This window comes from Mercurialis annua, linkage group LG3 (genome assembly GCF_937616625.2).
Source record: "Mercurialis annua linkage group LG3, ddMerAnnu1.2, whole genome shotgun sequence".
NCBI lineage: Eukaryota > Viridiplantae > Streptophyta > Magnoliopsida > Malpighiales > Euphorbiaceae > Mercurialis > Mercurialis annua.
Genome location: NC_065572.1, coordinates 32,728,371 through 32,754,214, shown reverse-complemented (window position 1 = coordinate 32,754,214; position 25,844 = coordinate 32,728,371). Strand labels below are relative to the sequence as shown.

The following is a 25,844-nucleotide window of genomic DNA, read 5'->3' as shown; positions in this document are numbered from 1 at the left end:
TTAAGCCAAAAGTTTACAAACGTTACGAAACAAATCCAAGCGTTTAACCTTTTTAGCGATTTAAACCAAACGGTTAAAAAAGTTACGAAACAAATCCAAACGTTTCACCTTTTTAGCGATTTAAGCAAAATGTTTACAAATGTTACGAAATAAATATAAACGTTTCACCTTTTTAGCGATTTAAGCCAAACGTTTACAAACGTTACAAAACAAAATAGGACGCATCACCTTTTTCGCGATTCAAGCCAAACTTTTACAAACATTACGAAACAAAACCAAACGTTTAAAACATTACGAAACAAATCCAAGCGTTTCACCTTTTTAGCAATTTAAGCCAAACCTTTATAAACGTTGCGAAACAAATGCAAATATTTCACCTTTTTAGCGATTTACGCCAAACGTTTACAAACGTTACGAGACAAATTCAAATGTTTCACCTTTTTAGCGATTTAAGCCAAACGTTGACAAACGTTACGAAACAAAACCAAAAATTTAAAACATTACGAAACAATACCAAGCGTTTCACCTATTTAGCAATTTAAGCCAAACATTTAGAAACTTTACGAAACAAATCCAAATGTTTCACCTTTTTAGCTATTTAAGCCAAACGTATACAAACGTTACGAAAAAATCCAAACATTTAACTTTTTTAACTATTTAAGCCATACGTTTACAAAGGTTATGAGACAAATCAGAAAGTTTCACCTTTTTAGCGATTTAAGCCAAACGTTTACAAAATTTAAGAAACAAATCCAAGCGTTTCACCTTTTTAGCGAATTAAGCCAAACGTTTACAAACATTACGAAACAAATCCAAGTGTTTCACCTTTTTAGTGATTGAAACCAAACGTTGAAATATGTTTTGAAACAAAACGAAACGTTTCGAAACAAATCCAAACGTTTAAAATGCTACGAAGCAAATCCAAACGTTTCACTTTATTAGCGATTTAAGCCACATATTTACAATCGTTACGAAACAAAGCCAAACGTTTACAAACGTTAGTACACAAATCCAAGCATTTCCCTTTTATAGCAATTTAAGCCAAACGTTTACACACGTTACGAAACAAAACCAAAAATTTCACCTTTTTAACGGTTTAAGCGAAACGTTTAAAAATTTTACGAAACAAATCCAAGCGTTTCACCTTTTTAGCAATTGAAGCCAAACGATTACTAACGACACGAAGCAAAACCAAACGTTTCACAGTTTTACCGATTGAAGCCTAACGTTTACAAATGCTACAAAACAACTTCAAACATTTCCCCTTTTTAGCGATTGACCCAGACGTTTACAAACGCTACGGAACAAATCCAAATGTTTCACCTTTTAGCGATTTAAGCAAAACGTTTACAAATGTTACAAAACAAAACCAAACGTTTCACCTTTTTAGAAATTTGTGCCAAACGTTTACAAATGTTACGAAAAAAACCAAATGTTTAAAACGTTACAAAAAAACCAAATGTTTCACCTTTTTAGCAATTTAAGCCAAACGTTTGCAAACGTTATGAAACAAAACCAAACATTAAAAACGTTACAAAACAAATCCAAACGTTTTAAATTTTTAGCTATTTAAGCCAAACGTTTACAAACGTTACGAAAAAAATCCAAACGTTTCACCTTTTTAGCAATTCAAGCCAAACGCTTACAAACCTTACGAAATAAATCCAAGCGTTTTACCGTTTTAGCAATTTAAGCCAAATGTTTACAAACATTACGAAACAAAACCTAACGTTTAAAACATTATGAAACAAATCCAAACGTTTCACTCTTTTTAGCGATTTAAGCCAAACGTTTACAAACGCTACGAAACAAATCCAAGCGTTTCACATTTTTAGCAATTTTAGCCAAACGTTTACAAACATTACGAAACAAAACCAAATGTTTCCCATTTTTATCGATTGAAGCAAAACGTTTACAAACGTTATGAAACATTACCAAATGTTTCACCTTTTTAGCAATTTAAGCCAAACGTTTACAAACATTACGAAACAAATTCAAACGTTTCATCTTTTTAGCAATTTAAGCCAAATGTTTACAAACGTTACAAAACAAATCAAAAAGTTTCTCCTTTTTAGCAATTCAAGCAAAACTTTTACAATCGTTACGAAACAAATCCAAACGTTTCACCTTTTTAGCAATTTAAGCCAAACGATTACTAACGACACTATACAAATCCAACAGTTTCACCTTTTTTAGTGATTGAAACCAAACGTTTACAAATGTTTCGAAACAAATCCAAACGTTTAAAATCATACGAAGCAAATCCAAACGTTTCAACTTTTTGGCGATTTAAGCCAAACATTTACAAACGTTACGAAACAAAACCAAATGTTTATAAATGTTATGAAACAAATCCAAGTATTTCACCTTTATAACAATTTAGGCCAAACGTTTACAAACGTTATGAAACAAAACTAAACAATTCACCTTTATAACGATTTAAGCCAAACGTTTAAAAACCTTACGAAACAAATCCAAGCGTTTCACCTTTTTAACAAATTAAGCCAAACATTTACAAACGTTACAAAATAAATCCAAACGTTTCACCTTTTTAGCGATTTAAGCCAAACGGTTATAAACATTATGAAACAAATCTAAACGTTTCAGCGATTCAATCCAAACGTTTACAAACTTTATGTAATAAAACCAAACGTTTCACCTATTCGAGCGATTTAAGCTAAACATTTACAAACGTTACGAAACAAAACCAAATGTTTACAAACGTTATGAAACAAAACCAAACGTTTCACCTTTTTTAGCGATTCAAGCCAAACGTTTACAAATGTTACGGAACAAATCCAAACGTTTCGCCTTTTTAGCGATTTAAGCCAAACTTTTACAAACGTTACGCAACAAATCCAAACGTTTCCCCTTTTTAGCAATTTAAGCCAAACGTTTACAAACGTTATAAAACAAATCCAAACGTTTCACCTTTTTAGCGATTGAAGCCGAACATTTACAAACGTTACAAAACATTTGGATTTGTTTCGTAATGTTTTAAACATTTGGATTTGTTTCGAAGCGTTTGGATATATTTCGTAACATTTGTAAACGTTTGGCTTCAATCACTATAAAGGTGAAACGGTTGATTTGTTTCGTAACGTTTGTAAACGCTTGGGTTAAATCGCTAAAAAGATGAAACGTTTGGATTTGTTTCCTAACGTTTGTAAACGTTTGGCTTAAATCTTTATAAAGGGGAAACGTTCGGATTTGTTTCGTAATGTTTGTAAACGTTTGGTTTAAATTGCTAAAAAGGTGAATCGTTTTGATTTGTTTCGTAACGTTTGTAAACGTTTGGCTTAAATCGCTAAAAAGGGGAAACATTTGGTTTTGTTTCATAACATTTTGTAAACGTTTGGTTTAAATCGCTAAAAAGGTGAAACATTTGGATTTGTTTCATAACTATCTAAACGTTTGGTTTTGTTTCCTAATGTTTACAAACGTTACGAAACAAATTTGAACGTTTCACCGTTTTAGCGATTTAAGCCGAACGTTTACAAATGTTACGAAACAAATCCAAACGTTACGAAACAAAACCAAACGTTTAAAACATTACGAAACAAATCCAAACATATTACCTTTTTAGCGACTTAAGCCAAACATTTACAAAGGCTATGAAACAAAACCAAACGTTTAAAACGCTACGAAACAAATCCGTACGTTTCACCTTTTTAGCGATTTCATCCAAACATTTACAAACGTTACGAAACAAATGCAAACGTTTCCCCATTTTAGCGATTTAGGTCAAACGTTTAAAACGTTATTAAACAAATGCAAACGTTTCCCCATTTTAGCGATTTAAGCCAAACATTTACAAACGTTAAGAAGCAAATCAAAACATAACCTTTCTAGCAATATAAGCCAAACGTTTACTAGCATTACGAAAAAATCCAAACGTTTTCTCTTTTTAGCAATTTAAGTCAAACGTTATCAAACATTACGAAACAAATCCAAGCATTTCACCTTTTTAGCGATTTAAGCCAAACGTTTACAAACACTACGAAACAAAACCGAACGTTTCACCTTTTTAGCGATTTAAGCCAAACGTTTAGAAATGTTACAAAGCAAAACAAAACGTTTCGCCTTTTTAGCAATTTAAGCCAAACGTTTATAAACGTTACGAAATAAAACCAAACGTTACTAAACAAAAATCCAAATGTTTCACAGTTTTAGCGATTTAAGCCAAACGTTTACAAACATTATGAAACAAATCCAAACATTTCACCTTTTTAGCGATTTAAGCAAAACGTTTACAAAGGTTACGCAATAAATCCAAATGTTTCGAAACGTTTTAAGTCCCTAAAAAGGTGAAACGTTTGGATTTGTTTCGTAACGTTTGTAAACGTTTGGTTTAAATAGCTAAAAAGGTTAAACATTTGGTTTTATTTCGTAACCTTTGTAAACGTTCGGCTTAAATCGCTAAAAAGGTGAAACGATTGGATTTGTTTCGTAATGTTTTAAACATTTTGATTTGTTTCAAAACGTTTGGATTTATTTCGTAACATTTGTAAACGTTTGGCTTCAATCGCTAGAAAGTTGAAACGTTTGGATTTGTTTCGTAACGTTTGTAAACGCTTGGCTTAAATTGCTAAAAAGATGAAACATTTGGATTTGTTTCATAACGTTTGTAAACGTTTGGCTTAATCCCAATAAAGGAGAAACATTTGGATTTGTTTCGTAATGTTTGTAAACGTTTGGTTTAAATTGCTAAAAAGGTGAATCGTTTTGATTTGTGTCGTAATGTTTGGCTTAAATCGCTAAAAAGGTGAAACGTTTGGTTTTGTTTCATAACATTTGTAAAAGTTTGGTTTAAATCGCTGAAAAGGTGAAACGTTTGGATTTTTTTCGTAACGTTCTAAACGTTTGGTTTTGTTTCGTAACGTTTACAAACGTTACGAAACAAATCCAAACGTTTCACCATTTTAGCAATTTAAGCCGAACGTTTACAAATGTTACGAAACAAATCCAAACGTTGCGAAACAAAACCAAATGTTTAAAACATTACGAAACATATCCAGACATTTCACCTTTTTAGCGAATTAAGCCAAACGTTTACAAAGGTTATGAAACAAAACCAAACGTTTAAAACGTTACGAACCAAATCCATACGTTTTACCATTTTAGCGATTTAAGCCAAATGTTTACAAACGTTACAAAACAAAATTGAACGTTTCACCTTTTTAGCGATTTAATCCAAACATTTACAAACGTTACGAAAAAAATCCAAACGTTTCCCCATTTTAGCGATTTAGGCCAAACGTTTGAAACGTTATTAAACAAATGCAAACGTTTCCCCATTTTAGCGATTTAAGCCAAACATTTACAAACATTAAGAAGCAAATCAAAACGTAACCTTTTTAGCAATATAAGCCAAACGTTTACTAACGCTACGAAAAAATCCAAATGTTTTCTCTTTTTAGCAATTTAAGCCAAACGTTATCAAACATTACGAAACAAATCCAAGCATTTCACCTTTTTAGCGATTTAAGCCAAACGTTTACAAACACTACGAAACAAAACCGAACGTTTCACCTTTTTTGCGATTTAATCCAAACATTTACAAAACAAAACAAAACGTTTCGCCTTTTTAGAAATTTAAGCCAAACGTTTATAAACGTTACGAAACAAAACCAAACGTTCAAAACGTTACTAAACAAAAATCCAAATGTTTCACAGTTTTAGCGATTTAAGCCAAACGTTTACAAACATTATGAAACAAATCCAAACATTTCACCTTTTTAGCGATTTAAGCCAAACATTTACAAAGGTTACGAAATAAATCCAAATGTTTCGAAACGTTTAAATCCCTAAAAAGGTGAAACGTTTGGATTTGTTTCGTTACGTTTGTAAAAGTTTGGCTTATATCGCTAAAAAGGTGAAACATTTGGTTTTATTTCGTATCATTTGTAAACGTTCGGCTTAAATCGCTAAAAAGGTGAAACGATTGGATTTGTTTCGTAATGTTTTAAACATTTGGATTTGCTTAGAAACGTTTGGATTTATTTCGTAACATTTGTAAACGTTTGGCTTCAATCGCTAAAAAGTTAAAATGTTTGGATTTGTTTCATTACGTTTGTAAACGTTTGGCTTAAATCCCTATAGAGGAGAAACATTTGGATTTGTTTCGTAATGTTTGTAAACGTTTGGTTTAAATTGCTAAAAAGGTGAATCGTTTTGATTTGTTTCGTAACGTTTGGCTTAAATCGCTAAAAAGGTGAAACGTTTGGTTTTGTTTCAAAACATTTGTAAACGTTTGGTTTAAATCGCTGAAAAGGTGAAACGTTTGGATTTGTTTCGTAACGTTCTAAACGTTTGGTTTTGTTTCGTAACGTTTACAAACCTTATGAAACAAATCCAAACGTTTCACCATTTTAGCGATTTAAGCCGAACGTTTACAAATGATACGAAACAAATCCAAACATTACGAAACAAAACCAAACGTTTAAAACATTACGAAACATATCCAAACATTTCACCTTTTTAGCGAATTAAGCCAAATGTTTACAAAGGTTATGAAACAAAACAAAACGTTTAAAACTTTACGAAACAAATCCATAGGTTTTACCATTTTAGCGATTTAAGCCAAATGTTTACAAACGTTACAAAACAAAATTGAACGTTTTACCTTTTTAGCGATTTAATCCAAACATTTACAAATGTTACGAAACAAATCAAAACGTTTCCCCATTTTAGCGGTTTAGGCCAAACGTTTAAAACGTTACCAAACGAATGCAAACGTTTCCCCATTTTAGCGATTTAAGCCAAACATTTACAAACGTTAAGAAGCAAATCAAAACATAACCTTTTTAGCAATATAAGCCAAACGTTTACTAACGTTACGAAAAAATCCAAACGTTTTCTCTTTTTAGCAATTTAAGCCAAACGTTATCAAACATTACGAAACAAATCCAAACATTTCACCTTTTTAGAAATTTAAGGCAAACGTTTATAAACACTACGAAATAAAACCGAACGTTTCACCTTTTTAGCGATTTAAGCCAAACGTTTATAAATGTTACAAAACAAAACTAAACGTTTCACCTTTTTAGCAATTTAAGCTAGATATTTATAAATGTTACGAAACAAATCCAAACGTTTCCCAATTTTAGCGATTTAGGCCAAAAGTTTAAAACGTTACCAAACGAATGCAAACGTTTCCCCATTTTAGCGATTTAAGCCAAACATTTAGAAACGTTAAGAAGCAAATCTAAACGTAACCTTTTTAGAAATATAAGCCAAACGTTTACACACGTTACGAAAAAATCCAAACGTTTTCCCTTTTTAGCAATTTAAGCCAAACATTATCAAACATTACGAAACAAATCCAAGCATTTCACCTTTTTAGCCATTTAAGCCAAACGTTTACAAACATTACGAAATAAAACTGAACGTTTCACCTTTTTAGCCATTTAAGCCAAACGTTTACAAACGTTACAAAACAAAGCAAACGTTTACAAACGTTACAAAACAAATCCAAGCGTTTCCCCTGTTTAGCGATTAAGCCAAACATTTATAAATGTTACAAAACAAAACCGAATGTTACGAAATAAATCCAAGCGTTTCAAACTTTTTAGCGGTTTAAGCCAAATGTTTACAAACTTTACGAAACAAAACCAAACATATCACCTTTTTTGCGATTTAAGCCAAACGATTACAAACATTATGAAAAAACCAAACGTTTTACCTTTTTAGCGATTTAAGCCAAACGTTTACAAACGTTGCCAAACATAACCAAACATTTCCCCTTTTTAGCGATTTAAGGAAAACGTTTACAAATGCTACGAAACAAAACCAAACGTTTCACCTTTTTAGCGATATAAGCCAAACGTTTACAAACGTTACGAAACAAATCCAAACAATTCACCTTTTTAGCAAATTAAGTCAAACGTTTACAAACATTACGAAACAAATCCAAACGTTTCACCTTTTTAGTGATATAAGCCAAACGTTTACAAATGTTACGAAATAAATCCAAACGTTTCACCTTTTTAGCAATTTAAGCCAAACGTTTAAAAATGGAACGAAACAAATCCAAATGTTTCATCTTTTTAGCAATTTAAGCCAAATGTTTACAAATGTTACGCAACAAATCCAAACGTTTCCCCTTCTTAGCCATTTAAGCCAAACTTTTACGAATGTTACTAAACAAATCCAAACGTTTCGAAACTAAACCAAACGTTTCACCTTTTTAGCGATATAAGCCAAACGTTTACAAACGTTACAAAACAAATCCAAACGTTTCACCTTTTTTGCGATTTAAGTCAAACGTTTACAAACGTTTCGAAACAAATCCAAACGTTTCACTTTTATAGCAATTTAAGCTAAACGTTTACAAAGATTACGAAACAAATCAAAACGTGTCACCTTTTCAGCGATTTAAGCCAAACGTTTACAAACGTTACGAAACAAATACAAACGTTTCACCTTTTTACCTATTGAAGACAAACGTTTACAACTTTACAGATTAAAACCAAACGCTTGGATTTTTTTAGCGATTAAAGCCTAACGTTTACAAACTTTATGGAAGAAATCCATACGTTTCACCTTTTTAGCAATTTAAGCCAAACGTTTACAAATGTTATGAAACAAATCCAAAAGTTTCACCTTTTTAGCAATTTATGTCAAACGTTTACAAACGTAAGCCAAACATTTACAAGCGTTACGAAACAAATCCAAACGTTTCACCTTTTTAGAAATTTAAACCAAACGTTTACAAATTGTACGAAACAAATCCAAACGTTTACCTTTTAGCAATTTAAGCCAAACGTTTACAAACGTTACGAAACAAATCCAAACATTTCACCTTTTTAGCGATTGAATCCGAACATTTACAAATGTTACGAAACAAACCCAAACATTTCATCTTCTGAGCGATATAAGCCAAATGATTGGTTTTATTTCATAACCTTTGTAAACGTTACGAAATGTTTCGATTTGTTTCGTAACATTTTAAACGTTTGGCTTAAATCGCTTAAATGGGGAAACGTTTGGATTTGTTTCGCAACGTTTGTAAACGTTTGGCTTACATCTCTAAAAAGGTGAAACACTTGGATTTGTTTCGTAGCGTTTGTAAATGTTGGTCTTAAATCGCTAAAAAGTTTAAACGTTTGGATTTGTGTTGTAATGTTTGTAAACGTTTGGCTTAAATCGCTAAAAAGGTGAAACGTTTGGATTTGTTTCGAAACGTTTGTAAACGTTTGGCTTAAATCGCTAAAATGGGGAAACATTTAAATTGCTAAAAAGGTGAAACGTTTCCTTTTGTTTCGTAATGTTTGTAAACGTTCGGCTTAAATCGCTAAAAAGGTTAAACGTTTGGATTTGTTCCGTAACATTTGTAAACGTTTAGCTAAAATCGCTAAAAAGGAGAAACGTTTGGATTTGTTTCGTTACATTTGTAAATGTTAAGCTTAAATCGCTAAAAAGGTGAAACGCTTGGATTTGTTTCGCAACAGTTGTAAACATTTGGCTTAAATTGCTAAAAAGGGGAAACGTTTGGATTTGTTTCGAAACGTTTGTTAACGTTTGGCTTAAATTGCTAAAAAGGGGAAACGTTTGGATTTTTTTCGTAACATTTGTAAACGTTTAGCTTAAATCGCTAAAAAAGGGGAAACGTGTGGATTTATTTTGTAACGTTTGTAAACATTTGGCTTAAATCGCTAAAAAGGTGAAACGTTTGGTTTTGTTTCGTAACGTTTGTAAGATTAATTAATCGTTTGGATTTGTTTCGTAACGTTTGTACACGTTTGGCTTAAATTGCTAAAAAGGTGAAACGTTTGGATTTCTTTCGAAACGCTTGTAAACGTTTGGCTTAAATCTCTGAAAAGATGAAACTTTTTGATTTGTTTTGTAACTTTTGTAAACGTTCGTCTTAAATCGCTAAAAAGGTGAAATGTTTGGTTTTGTTTCGTAACATTTGTAAAGGTTCGGCTTAATATGCTAAAAATAGGAAACGTTTTTTTTTTTCGTAACGTTTGTAAACGTTTGGCTTAAATCGCTAAAAAGGTGAAACGTTTAGTTTTGTTTTTTAACGTTTGTAAATGTGGCTCAAATGGCTAAAAAGGTGAAATGTCTGGTTTTGTGTCGTAATGTTTGTAAACGTTTGGCTTAAATCGCTAAAAAGGCAAAACGTTTGGATTTGTTTCGTAATGTTTTAAACGTTTGGCTTAAATTGCCATAAAGGTGAAACGTTTGGATTTGTTTTGTAACAATTTTAGCCGAACGTTAACAAACGTTACGAAACAAATCCAACCGTTTCACCTTTTTAGCAATTTATGCCAACGTTTTAGCGAGATAAGCCAAACTTTTACAAATTTACGAAACAAAACCAAATGTTTCATCTTTTTAGCAATTTAAGCCAAACGTTTACAAACATTACGAAACTAATCCAAGCGTTTCACCTTTTTAGTAATTTAAGCCAAACGTTTACAAACGTTACGGAACAAAACAAAACGTTTAACATTTTTAGCTATTTAAGCCAAACTTTTACAAACGTTAGGAAACAAACCCAAACGTTTCACTTTTTTAGCGATATAAGCCAAACGTTTACAAACGTTACGAAACAAAACAAAACGTTTATAAATGTTTGGCTTAAATCGCTAAAAAGGTGAAACGTTTGGATTTGTTTCGTAACGTTTATTAACGTTTGGCTTATATCGCTAAAAAGGTGAAACGTTTGGTTTTGTTTCGTAATGATTGTAACATTTGGCTTAAATTGCTAAAAAGGTGAAACGATTGGATTTGTTTTGTAACGTTTGTAAATGTTAGGCATAAATTGCTAAAAAGGTGAAACGTTTGGATTTGTTTCGTAACGTTTGGCTTAAATCGCTAAAAATATGAAACGTTTGGTTTTGTTCCGTAACATTTTTAAACGTTTGGCTTATATTGCTAAAAAGGAGAAACTCTTGGATTTGTTTTGGTAACATTTGTAAACGTTTGGCTTAAATTGCTAAAAAGGGTAAACGTTTCCCCTTTTTAGCGATTTTAGCCAAACGTTTGTAAACGTTACGAAACAAATCCAAGCGTTTCACCTTTTTAGCAATTTAAGTCAAACGTTTACAAACGATACGAAACAAATCCAACCGTTTCACCTTTTTACCGATTTAATCCAAACGTTAAAAACGTTACGAAACATATCCAAACGTTTCACTATTTTAGCGATTTAAGCCAAATGTTTAAAACGTTACGAAACAAATCCAAGCATTTAACCTTTTTAATAATTTAAGACAAACGTTTACAAACGTTATGAAACAAAACCAAACGTTTCCCCTTTTTAGCAATTTAAGTCAAACGTTTATAAACGCTATAAACAAATCCAACCGTTTTCCCACTTTAGCGATTTAAGCCAAACGTTTACAAACGTTACGAAACAAATGCAAGTGTTTCACCTTTTTAGCGATTTAAGCCAAACGTTTACAAACGTTAGGAAACAAATCCAAACATTTCACCTTTTTAGCAATTTAACCCAAACGTTTACAAACATTAAGAACAAGTCCAAACGTTTCGCCTTTTTAGCGATTTAAGCCAAACGTTTACAGACGTTACGAAACAAATTCAATCGTTTCCCCATATTAGCAATTTAAGCCAAACGTGTACAAACATTACCAAACAAATCCAAGCGTTTCACCTTTTTAGCAATTTAAGCCAAACGTTTCCAAACGTTACGAAACAAAACCAAACGTTTCACATTTTTAACGATTTATGTCAAACGTTTATAAACGTAATAAAACAAAACCAAACATTTCACCTTTTTAGTGATTTAAGCCAAACGTTTGTAAACGTTACGAAACAAATCCAAACATTTTACCTTTTTAGCGATTTAAGCCAAACATTTACAAACGTTACAGAACAACACAAAACGTTTCACATTTTTAGCGATTTAAGCCAAACGTTTACGTAAATTACGAAAAAAATCCAAATGCTTTCCCATTTAAGCGATTTAAGCTAAACGTTTACAAACATTACGAAACAAATCCAAGCGTTCCCCCATTTTAGCGATTCAAGCCAAACGTTTACAAACGATACAAAACAAATCCAAACATTTCACCTATTTAGCTATTTAAGCCAAACGTTTACAAACGTTACGAAATAAATCCAAACTTTTTCCCATTTTAGCTATTTAAGCCAAACGTTTATAAACGTTACAAACAAATCCAAATGTTTCACCTTTTTAGCGATTTAAGCCAAAAGTTTGCAAAGGTTACGAAACAAATCCAAATGTTTCCCCTTTTTAGCGATTAAGCCAAATGTTTGCAAACTTTACGAATTAAATCCAAATGTTTCACATTTTTAGCGATTTAATCCAAACATTTGCAAACTTTACGAAAAAAAATCCAAGTGTTTCACCTTTTTAAAAATTTAAGCCGAACGTTTACAAACGTTATGAAACAAATCTAAACGTTTCACATTTTTAGTGATTACAGCCAAACGTTACGAAACAAATCAAAACGTTTCCCCTTTTTAGCGATTTAAGGCAAACGTTTTCAAACGTTACAAAACAAATCCAAACGTTTCACCTTTTTAGCGAATTAAGCAAAATGTTTACAAACGTTACGAAACAAATACAAGCATTTCACCTTTTTAGCAATTTAAGCCGAATGTTTACAAATGTTATGAAACAAATCCAAACGTTTAAACATTTTAGAGATTGAAGCCAAACGTTTACAAGCGTTACGAAACAAATCCAAACGTTTAACCTTTTTAGCGATTTAAGCCAAACGTTTACAAGCTTTACGAAACAAATCCAAACGTTTCACCCTTTTAGCGATTTAAGCCAAACGTTTACAAATATTACGAAACAAATCCAAACGTTTCACCTTTTGAGCGAATTAAGCCAAATGTTTACAAACGTTACGAAACAAATCCAAGCATTTCACCTTTTTAACAATTTAAGCCGAACGTTTACAAACGTTATGAAACAAATCCAAATGTTTCACCTTTTTAGCGATTGAAGCAAAACGTTTACAAACGTTACGAAAAAAATTCAAGCGTTTCAAACGTTTTAAATCCAAACGTTTGGCTTCCATCGCTTAATAAGGGAAACGTTTGGTGTTGTTTCGTAACATTTGTAAATGTTTGGCTTAAATCGCTAAAAATATGAAATGTTTGGATTTGTTTCGTAACATTTGTAAATGTTTGGTTTTGTTCCGTGACTTTTGTAAACGTTTGGTTTAAATCGCTAAAAATATGAAACGTTGGGATTTGTTTCATAACGTTGGTAAAAGTTTGGCTTAAATCGCTAAAAAGGTGAAACGTTTTAAACGTTTGGCTTAAATCGCTAAAAATGTAAGCCAAAAGTTTTCAAACGTTACGAAACAAAACCAAACGTTTCACCTTTTTAGCTAATTAAGCCAAACGTTTACAAACGTTACGAAACAAAACCAAACGTTTCACCTTTTTAGCGATTTAAGCCAAACGTTTATAATCATTACGAAACAAATCCAACCGTTTCACCTTTTTAGCGATTAAAGCCAAATGTTTGCAAACGATACGAAACAAATCCAAATGTTTCACCTATTTAGCGATTTAAGCCAAGCAATTACAAACGTTGCAAAACAAAACCAAACGTTTACAACCGTTTCGAAACAAAACCAAACATTTAACCTTTTTAGCGATTTAAGCCAAACATTTACAAACGTGACAAAACAAATCCAAACATTTCACCTTATTAGCGATTTATGACAAACGTTTACAAATGCAACGAAACAAAACCAAACGTTTAAAACATTACAAAACAAATCCAAACATTTCATCTTCATAGCAATTTAAGCCAAACGTTTACAAACGTTACGAAACAAATCCAAACGTTTTACCTTTTTAGCAATTTAAGTCAAACACAAACATTACGAAACAAATCAAAGCATTTTACCTTTTTAGCAATTTCAGCCAAACGTTTAGAATCGTTACGAAACAAAACCTAATATTTGAAACGTTACGAAAAAAATCCAAATGTTTCACTTGTTTTAGCGATTTAAGCCAAACTTTTACAAAGCTTACGAAACAAATACAAGTTTTTCACCTTTTTAGAAATTTAAGCCAAACCTTTACAAACGTTACAAAACGAATCCAAACGTTTCACCTTTCTATCGATTGAACCCAAACGTTTACAAACATTATGAAACAAAACTAAACGTTTTACCTTTTTAGCAATTTAAGCCAAACGTTTGCAAACGTAACAGAACAAATCAAAACTATTCACCTTTTTAGAAATTTAAGCCAATCGTTTAAAAACGTTAGGAAACAAAACCAAAACTTTAAAATGTTACTAAACAAATCCAACGTTTCATTTTTTTAGCGATTTAAGCTAAACGTTTACAAACGTTGCCAAACAAATCCAAGCGTTTCACCTTTTTAGCAATTTAAGCCAGATGTTAACAAAAATTGCGAAACAAATGCAAACATTTCCCCTTTAGCGATTGAAGCCAAACGTTTACGAACGTTACAAAACAAAACAAAACGTTTATAAACGTTACGAAACAAATTCAAAAGTTTCCCCTTTTTAGCGATTTAAGCCAAACATTTAAAAATATTACGAAACTAAATCAAAAGTTTTCCCTTTATAGCGATTTAAGCCAAACGTTTATAAATATTACAAAATCAATCCAAACATTTCTCAATTTTAGCGATTTAATGCAAACATTTAAAACGTTACGAAACAAATCAAAGCTTTTCACCTTTTTAGCAATTTAAGCCAAACGTTTACAAACATTACGAAACAAAACCAAACGTTTCACCTTTTTAGTGATTTAAGCCAAACGTTTATAAACATTACGAAACAAATTCAAACGTTTCCCCATTTTAGCGATTTAAGCCAAATGTTTACAAACGTTACGAAACAAATCCAAGTATTTCACCTATTTAGAGATTTAAACCAAACGTTTACAAACGTTACGAAACAAATCCAAACGTTTCACCTTTTTAGCAATTTAAACCAAACGTTTACGAACATTACGAAACAAATCCAAACGTTTCACCTTTTTGGCGATTTAAGCCAAACGTTTATAAACGTTATGAAACGAATCCAAACGTTTCACCTTTTTAGCGATGTAAGCCAAACGTTTACGAACATTACGAAACAAATCAAAACGTTTCCCCATTTTAGTGATTTAAGAGAAACGTGTACAAACATTATGAAACAAATCCAAGCGTTTCACCTTTTTAGCAATCTAAGCCAAATGTTTACTGTCACGACCCATTTTCATGAATCGCGACCGGCGCTAGGGTATGGGTAATGTAGTACCAAAACCCGTAGCTAGCCTTTCGTTTAACATAATAACACATAAACCTGCAGAAAACCAATGCTCGGGGGCAACCGAGACTTCAGCCTAAATCTAGCAGTTATAATATAAAAACAATTAATATAACATGCTTATCCAATTTTGAGTCTAAAAATAGGCGTAACATAAATAATCCGGAATAACCATATAACATGCCAGAGAAAATAACTAGTCGCACCAATCCGATAAAATATATAATAATAATAAGGACGTCTAGTTACTACTGCGGTCTAAGAATAAAACAGTTTTACAGTTTATCAAAAATAAATGGAACCTCCGAGGAAAAAGTAAATGCGGAGATCACCAGACTCTCTCAGATCATAACCTTGGGAAAATTGGGTAAACAACGGGGTCAGATAATACTGAGATGCGTTTATACCACTATTTACATTTATCAAGTGGAAAACCTTTAAAACCGTTTAAAACATTTAATATAAACATTACGAATAATAGTTGGAACCCTAATCCACAATACTAATATAACCATAATCCAATTGGCCTAATCCCGAGAGCTGAGCTCAATACCGAGTTACCACCAACCGCACTTAATCCATATCCACAGTCCCGAGAGCTAGGCTCACACCGAGTTACTCTACTGGTCCCGAGAGCTATGCTCACACCGAGTTACCACAATAACACAATACCTTACCCAGATCTTTACAGGTGCGCACGCAGTCCTAATGATGCCCATTAGGTAGCATGTTCCAACTAAGAGCCATAATATAAAAAAAGTTCGAAATATACGTACAATATATATTTAATATTAAAATAACAATTTACTTAATAAAGCGGTAAATAGTAAGTACAAACTCACTGCTTGCTAATCCACGTGAAAACTCCTGGCAAGCAACCTAGACTCGGTTCGCCTCAAAAGCACGAACAGTCGACGAGTCTAAACACAAATAAATAATTATTAAAACGAACCCTAACTCTAGAGAGTACTAGACACCACATAGGACTAGCACAAACAACAAGTCAAGGTGAAGCCAACCAGAGTAAACATAGTACTCAATTAATTAATAAACAACACAAGTCAAGTCTATTGAGTTCCCGTTTTAAAATCCATTTCATAAAATATTATTCAAAACAATTATTAAATAATAAACCAAGTAATTTCCAAAAAGTGGGTTAGCCGAGTTACCGGTAACTACAAAGCTAACCTCACATGTTGGATGACCCAAGTCTAACCCGACCCAACCATTTTATCAAAATATAAACCATAGTTTATAATCCCAAGATATGATTTGATAAAATAATAATTGCAAGCGGAACTCAATATCCATAACCAAAAGTAACCTTTAAAACCAAAGAGTTTCCCAAAGTAGTGTGTTAGCCTTAACTGCAGTATAGCTCAACACAACATGTTGGGCGACCCAAGTCTATCCCGACCCAAACGTATGCCAAAGTATAATCCAAAGTAAAACCAAAGTAACACAAATCCTTTAATAAACTAAAGTTGTTTGTAATAAAAACTCAACCCATAGCTTAACAATCCCATATAACCATAAGAAACAATCAGCCATATAGCTTGCCAACACTTGGCAAGTTTCACCCAAAGTATACATCACTTAAATGAGCCACCTTAAATGAAATCACAAAAAAATTTAAACACTTTTTAAAAGCTCAAACTCAGATCTGAAATATCAACTTAAAAGGCCATAAAACCTTTGTAAAATCACCCCAACTAATATACCATTTCAACCATTGATTATCGAACAATCCAAAGTAAACTCACTTCTTTTATATGACCAAAACAGTTTATAAAACATATTTCCAGAATTTGAAATCAAAGCAAAACAGAAAATATAAAGCCGAAGCACCAAAGTATAGATCCATACAACAATCTAGCAATCTCTACACGACATAAGAAGGGATTAGAACCACATACCTTTTGATTAGACAAAGAACAATAAAACCCAGAAATCAATCAACCCAAATCAGCCTACAATCACGCACATATAGGCTATAGGATTTAGAATTACTAGAATTGATGAACTAAAGATAAAACCACAAAGTAATGATTAAAAACACTTACAAAGGATTAAAATTGAGAGGAAAGTTGATAGGAATGAGTTAGAATATGACTCCAGCCGTTTTAGGGTTTTAAAAGTCGAAGAAAAAGAGTTTAGGTCAAATAAGGGGTCTTTAAATAGAAAAACAGCGAACTGAACAGTGTAAGTTCGCGCCCGCTAAGTATAGTTCGCACCCGCGAACTTCAACAGCATTAGTTAGCGACTGCTAACTATATTTCGCGCCCGCGAACTCAATAAGAACATAATCCGACCGACCAGATTTTAGTAAATCCTCTCAGGAACAATATATCCGAACGGCGGCCCGATCCGACGGTGCAATTAAGAGATATGGACATTTTACTAAAGCATGTCATATCGTGAAAACACATAAACACTTATTCGATAAGGCTCAGGACCTAATCAAAACAACACACCGAAGGTTATCAAAACCAAACTATGGTTTCAAGGAACCAAACCACCAAGGACCAACCCGAAACACATCGAAAAAATCATCGGAACAAGCCGGAAAAACACGGGGTATTACATTCTCCCCAACTTATATAAAATTCGTCCTCGAATTTAAAACACAACAACCGATGTACCATATAAAATAAAGCTACACGTCTAGTTAAACAAGACGCACATAACCGAGATTAAAACGCACCAACAAGATACCCAACATAAACCGGGATAACAAAAACAACGAAACTGCAAACGACCTCAGTCATCAAAGAATAGTTCTCAACCAACCCAAATGTAGCCAAAGGTATTTCATGCTCAACGACCTACGCACACGTGTAAGCAAAACTCAACAGGTTGTCCCTCAAAACAACTCCATACCTTCAGTTGCAAAAAGATAACGAACATACTCAAAGGTCACCAAAGTACCAACACAACTTCCACTAGGCAAAAAAAAAAACACGCAACTTTAAGTGTGATCAACTAAGATAAAACAACTCTACTACACAATACTCGGCTGATATAATTGGGATGATTAAGAACCAATCTCGAATCTCATAACCGACACTGGTTCGCAATATAAGCGATCACAACGCACATAAGCACCAAATTATATTTCTAGCAATAGATGCTCCAACTAATAATAACACAATTTATTCAACTGAGAGTTACCATGTTCCTATACCGGAGTGGCTTCCAAAACCAGCTCGAAACTCATCTAATATAAAATCCTCAATATCAAACGCATGGTTAAGCTTTAAACTCAACTATAGTTCTACAACTCCAAACTCTTTTGCCTCAAACAAGACAATAACACTGCAACATAGCTGATAAAATCTATTATCATAAACACTTACTTCCTTTTACTTATAGCATCTCTACATCAAAATGACCGAAAACAAAACCCAAAAACTTCATATAATATTTCGGTTCCAAAACAAGCATTATAATAATCATCTAATCTGAACGATTAGTACTAGCTCGATAATCTATTAACTTGTGAATCAACAACACAAAAACTCATAACGCAATTTAAAGAAAAGCGAACCTCTCTCATGATAATAAAATAAATTTCTATATCAATGATAAACAATATCCATTATAATGATTCTTCCAATCACTCAGAAACATAACGCCACGACTACTCTGAACATTGACTGCATCTGACAACATAAAATTTTGTCGCCCTCACCAAGGGTGCAATAACTTACCCAACGCTATCCATCATCATGATAATATCATATATAACAAAATCGATCAACTATTCATGGTTGTCGAAAATTATTAACCGCGATTTCGATTTTTAAATCAAAAATCTCATATAACCAAATCGAACTCAAATCCTCAAAATTATTCAATCAATTGACTACGGCCTCGTATACAACGAGAGATCAAAACGACCAGTTTACTACGACCGGATAGTTAGTTATGCTCGAAACTAACTCCTGTGGTTATAAAAAAATTTAATACCAAATATTTTATATACAGAAAAATTTCCACTTTGTTTAAAAGACTCTACGTCTTACACCTCCTTTTTTTATTCGAAATTGAAATACCTTTACCGTTGAAAAAAAACCATCGGTTTTACAAACCCTTGGAAATTTTCAAAATATCCACATATTTGAATCCGAAAGGTTCCCCACTTTTATATACTTTTACAAATTTATGAAACAGTTCAACTGACAAAATTATGTTCTCTTTAAATCAAAATTACTAAAACACTTTTAAATAGATTATACTTTTCTCGTAAAAGTCAAACTGTGGAAAATTTCCCTGTATTCAAAATACACATTGATGTTCCAAACATCCAAAATTTAAGTTGCTCCTAAATTTTTCTCAAACAAAACACTATTTGAAGAATCGTTCAACCGAAAAAAAAATTCCTTTTGAATCAATTTGTAACAAAATTTCTCCTTTTCCTCAGAAATGCAAAATAAGCAATATAAATTTCTTGTTTATAAACATACCTTTATATCAGTACACCAAAATACTTTGGACAATTTCAATCTAAAAAGATAAGGTTTCTTTTTTAAAAAATACAGTGTATACACACACATGAGCATAACCAATATCCTTGATTCACAAATCCTTAAATCACAAATCGGAAAATTATCATGGACTCTTCCTAGTCTGACTCTAACCATAAACCGCACTTGGCACAACTATGTCTCGAGCGAAACCTCAAAATCGTCTTACTCATAACCATAAGATCCTGATTCTACAGACCATTATCTCACAACATAAACATCCAAAACCATCATCATCATCACAGAGTATTTGTCTAGCTACCTTTCGGCAACAGTTTCATAATCATTTGAAATCCAACAACTTTATAAATAAATATATCACAATGTCACTCGCGAGTTCGTTTCACAATATCTTTCTCAAAATACTTTATCGATAAAATCCCTTTTTCATAATTGTGCACCAGGGTGATGACAGCTCTCATCCCCAAAGAGTTGTATCCAACCCTAATCATTTCTATGCACGTGATGCATGTACTATTATGCGTGTATCAATTATTAATTTATCTTTTATTTAGTGAACATACTCAGTGTTCAATGCAAATCTATTCGTGACATTCAAAATGCATGTTCATGATATGTCTGGGCACAATTACGTGTTGAAAACATTTCAAATATTTTAACAATTCAACCTTTGAAATCAACTTCTCAATAAAATATTTGCTAGACGTTACACTCTGTGAGATGTGCACTCGATAACCTCAAAATATTTCTCAAATTCCTTACTTGCAACCTAGCAACACTTGATGCTATATGACAACTCATCCTAATAACTTCATTACAAATCTATCATATAAGATATCCCACTAACCTCAATTTATACTGAGCTTATTCCCAAAGAAATAACACATCAAAAAGTTCCTACAAAATTTAACGCCAGCTCCCGCATCGCATCATCAGACTTGATGGAAACACTAGTGTATTAATACACTGATCTATCTTCTCGGTTAAGAAATTTCAATATCCTTTCAGGATAATAGAAACCATCAACCATTTCATAGGAATACTCCCCTCGTCTTCCTTGACATCGAAACCCAAAGGTTTCGATCCACGAAACAAGAGCAAAACCGAACAAGGCGAACATAGTCTAAATGAAGGTCTTACTCAAAGGCCAAACCATACATCGAGGTAAGTCAACCATGGCCACGTGGTTAAATCCTCTCACGTGCTACACCGCACAAAGAGACAAAACAAAAACAATCAACTTAGTCCAACAGACAAGCAAGTTATACAACGCAAATTATTTCTAAGGAATACCAAATTTGTAAATTATAAGCCATGCAACCATGCCATTCAGCAAAACAACTCAATCATTCTTAAAACAATTATCAAGACATGCTACAACAAGCTTTAATCTTTGTATCAAAATCAACTTACAATAATATCATCCTTTAACAATACGCTTCAAATTTTATTTTGAAATTGAAAAGTCAAATACAAAAACTTCCAAATTTTGTTGAGCCCCACGGTTAAAACAAAATCATTTTCTGTAGAAGTCTCTTCTTAGTAATCAATTGCTTTAAAACAGATACCTAAGTATCTCAAATCATAGAATCATCGAGCTAGCCGAGTCATTACAACTACCAAGCTCAACTCCTTAATTCGGGTGACCCAAGTCGAACCCAAAACAACCATTTAATAAACGTATTCAAAACATTTGTAAATCCAAAAAAATTGAATAAAATTTCCATCCTTTGAAAATTGAGAGCTCAACTTAACCCAACCACTAAACGGCAATTTAAAAACTCAAATGAAAAATCCTTAATCTGAAACAGCCATTTCCGTAACACTAAAAATTTAAAACACAAGGAAATTGTTTTTACAAGCAACTTAACCAAAAATCAAAGTTTTAAAGAATTAAACTCAAACTTCTCTTTTGATTCTGTCTCAAAACACAAATTAAAACAAAACCACAGTTCTTAATGAAAACTCTTAATGAAACATGTGGTCAAACCATATATGACCACAAAACACGTTTTAAAGTTTAACCCAAAATCTCTTTAATAGAAATACAAGGCTAACGCCCAACATACGATCATATTTAAAATCAAAAATCGAGGCCAAAGCCAAAATGTACTTTATTAATAAGGCGAAAGTAATTCAACACATCATGTAAAATAACCGTAACCATACCATATATTTTAAATCGTATCAGGCATAAACGCCAAAATTTATCAAACAACATCATACCCAAGTATGAGTTTAGAAAACATCATCAACAAAAGATTTCCCGAGAAATCAGAAGCAACTAAAATCACCCAAGTGAAATAACCTCAACATGATAAAACACAGCAAGTAACATCCAAGTGAAATAAATTGTCAATCATAACATCAACACCAAATAAAGACTGACAGACATCACCTATAGGATGTAGGCTGAGAGTTTGAAAACAAAAGATGACGTTTTTAAAAGACAAGACACGAATCCTAATTCCGCAGTAGTTCCTAAGACACGACATCACTTATCATGCCAAACTAACAAACACATAACATTTAAAAGGCCTTGATTTGAAACCAAAGCTCTGATACCAAGTTTGTCACGACCCATTTTCATGAATCGCGACCGGCGCTAGGGTATGGGTAATGTAGTACCAAAACCCGTAGCTAGCCTTTCGTTTAACATAATAACACATAAACCTGCAGAAAACCAATGCTCGGGGGCAACCGAGACTTCAGCCTAAATCTAGCATGTATAATATAAAAACAATTAATATAACATGCTTATCCAATTCTGAGTCTAAAAATAGGCGTAACATAAATAATCCGGAATAACCATATAACATGCCAGAGAAAAATAACTAGTCGCACCAATCCGATAAAATATATAATAATAATAAGGACGTCTAGTTACTACTGCGGTCTAAGAATAAAACAGTTTTACAGTTTATCAAAAATAAATAGAACCTCCGAGGAAAAAGTAAATGCGGAGATCACCAGACTCTCTCAGATCATAACCCTGAGAAAATTGGGAAAACAACGGGGTCAGATAATACTGAGATGAGTTTATACCACTATTTACATTTATCAAGTGGAAAACCTTTAAAACCGTTTAAAACATTTAATATAAACATTACGAATAATAGTTGGAACCCTAATCCACAATACTAATATAACCATAATCCAATTGGCCTGGTCCCGAGAGCTGAGCCCAATGCCGAGTTACCACCGACCGCACTTAATCCATATCCACAGTCCCGAGAGCTAGGCTCACACCGAGTTACTCTACTGGTCCCGAGAGCTATGCTCACACCGAGTTACCACAATAACACAATACCTTACCCAGATCTTTACAGGTGCGCACGCAGTCCTAATGATGCCCATTAGGTAGCATGTTCCAACTAAGAGCCATAATATAAAAACAGTTCGAAATATACGTACAATATATATTTAATATTAAAATAACAATTTACTTAATAAAGCGGTAAATAATAAGTACAAACTCACTGCTTGCTAATCCACGTGAAAACTCCTGGCAAGCAACCTAGACTCGGTTCGCCTCAAAAGCACGAACAGTCGACGAGTCTAAACACAAATAAATAATTATTAAAACGAACCCTAACTCTAGAGAGTACTAGACACCACATAGGACTAGCACAAACAACAAGTCAAGGTGAAGCCAACCAGAGTAAACATAGTACTCAATTAATTAATAAACAACACAAGTCAAGTCTATTGAGTTCCCGTTTTAAAATCCATTTCATAAAATATTATTCAAAACAATTATTAAATAATAAACCAAGTAATTTCCAAAAAGTGGGTTAGCCGAGTTACCGGTAACTACAAAGCTAACCTCACATGTTGGATGACCCAAGTCTAACCCGACCCAACCATTTTATCAAAATATAAACCATAGTTTATAATCCCAAGATATGATTTGATAAAATAATAATTGCAAGCGGAACTCAATATCCATAACCAAAAATAACCTTTAAAACCAAAGAGTTTCCCAAAGTAGTGTGTTAGCCTTAACTGCAGTATAACTCAACACAACATGTTGGGCGATCCAAGTCTATCCCGACCCAAACATATGCCAAAGTATAATCCAAAGTAAAACCAAAGTAATTCAAATCCTTTTAATAAACTAAAGTTATTTGTAATAAAAACTCAACCCATAGCTTAACAATCCCATATAACCATAAGAAACAATCAGCCATATAGCTTGCCAACACTTGGCAAGTTTCACCCAAAGTATACATCACTTAAATGAGCCACCTTAAATGAAATCACAAAAGATTTTAAACACTTTTTAAAAGCTCAAACTCAGATCTTAAATATCAACTTAAAAGGCCATAAAACCTTTGTAAAATCACCCCAACTAATATACCATTTCAACCATTGATTATCGAACAATCCAAAGTAAACTCACTTCTTTTATATGACCAAAACAGTTTATAAAACATATTTCCAGAATTTGGAATCAAAGCAAAATAGAAAATATAAAGCCGAAGCACCAAAGTATAGATCCATACAACAATCTAGCAATCTCTACACGACATAAGAAGGGATTAGAACCACATACCTTTTGATTAGACTAAGAACAATAAAACCCAGAAATCAATCAACCCAAATCAGCCTACAATCACGCACATATAGGCTATAGGATTTAGAATTACTAGAATTGATGAACTAAAGATAAAACCACAAAGGAACGATTAAAAACACTTACAAAGGATTAAAATTGAGAGGAAAGTTGATAGAAATGAGTTAGAATATGACTCCAGCCGTTTTAGGGTTTTAAAAGTCGAAGAAAAAGAGTTTAGGTCGAATAAGGGGTCTTTAAATAGAAAAACAGCGAACTGAACAGTGTAAGTTCGCGCCCGCTAAGTATAGTTCGCACCCGCGAACTTCAACAGCATTAGTTAGCGACCGCTAACTATATTTCACGCCCGCGAACTCAATAAGAACATAATCCGACCGACCAGATTTTATTAAATCCTCTCAGGAACAATATATCCGAACGGCGGCCCGATCCGACGGTGCAATTAAGAGATATTGACATTTTACTAAAGCATGTCATATCGTGAAAACACATAAACACTTATTCGATAAGGCTCAGGACCTAATCAAAACAACACACCGAAGGTCATCAAAACCAAACCATGGTTTCAAGGAACCAAACCACCAAGGACCAACCCGAAACACATCGAAAAAATCATCGGAACAAGCCGGAAAAACACGGGGTATTACATTTACATACGTTATGAAACAAATAAGAACGTTTCCCCTTTTTAGCGCTTTAAACCAAACGTTTACAAATGTTACGAAACAAATCCAAACATTTTACATTTTTAGGTATTTAAGACAAACGTTTACAAACGTTGCGAAACAATTCCAAACGTTTCAAATTTTTAGCAATTTAAGCCAAACGTTACGAAACAAATCTAAGTTTCACCTTTTTAGCAATTAAGCCACCTTTTTAGAGATTTAAGCCAAACATTTACAAATTTAAGAAAAAAAACCAAACGTTTCCCCGTTTTAGCAATTTAAGCCACACACATTTAAAAACGGGACGAAACAAATCTAAGTGTTTTACCTTTTTAGCAATTTAAGCCAAACATTTACAAACGTCACTGAACAAAACCAAACGTTTCACATTTTTAGCGATTAAAGCCAAACGTTTACAAACCTTACGAAACAAATCCAAACGTTTCACCTTTTAAGCAATTTAAGCCACCTTTTTAGCGATTTAAGCTAAACGTTTACAAATTTACAAAACAAAACCAAACGTTTTACCTTTTTAGCAATTTAAGCTAAACGTTTACAAACGTTACAGAACAAAACCAAATATTTTACATTTTTAGCGATTTAAGCCAAACATTTACAAACGTTTCGAAACAAATACAAACGTTTCACTTTTTTAGCGATTTAAGCCAAACGTTGCGAAACAAAACCAAACGTTTATAAACGTATGGCTTAAATAGCTCAAATGGGGAAACGTTTGGATTGGATTTGTTTCGTACTATTTGTAAACGTTTGGCTTAAATCGCTGAAAAGGTGAAACGTTTGGATTTGTTGCGTAACCTTTGTAAAAGTTTAGCTTAAATCTCTAAAAAGGAGAAATGTTTGGTTTTGTTTCG

At 32.9% G+C, this 25,844-nt stretch overlaps 1 long non-coding RNA gene across 1 annotated transcript; it reads right to left on the bottom strand.

The window, feature by feature from the left end:
• Window positions 1-22,492: 22,492 nt before the first annotated feature.
• Window positions 22,493-24,504, bottom strand: LOC126671572 (uncharacterized). The gene is made up of 3 exons (XR_007639053.2): window positions 24,434-24,504; window positions 24,287-24,340; window positions 22,493-23,289 (listed from the first exon to the last, which is right to left on the bottom strand). It is a non-coding gene; the product is annotated as an uncharacterized LOC126671572 (long non-coding RNA).
• Window positions 24,505-25,844: the final 1,340 nt, after the last annotated feature.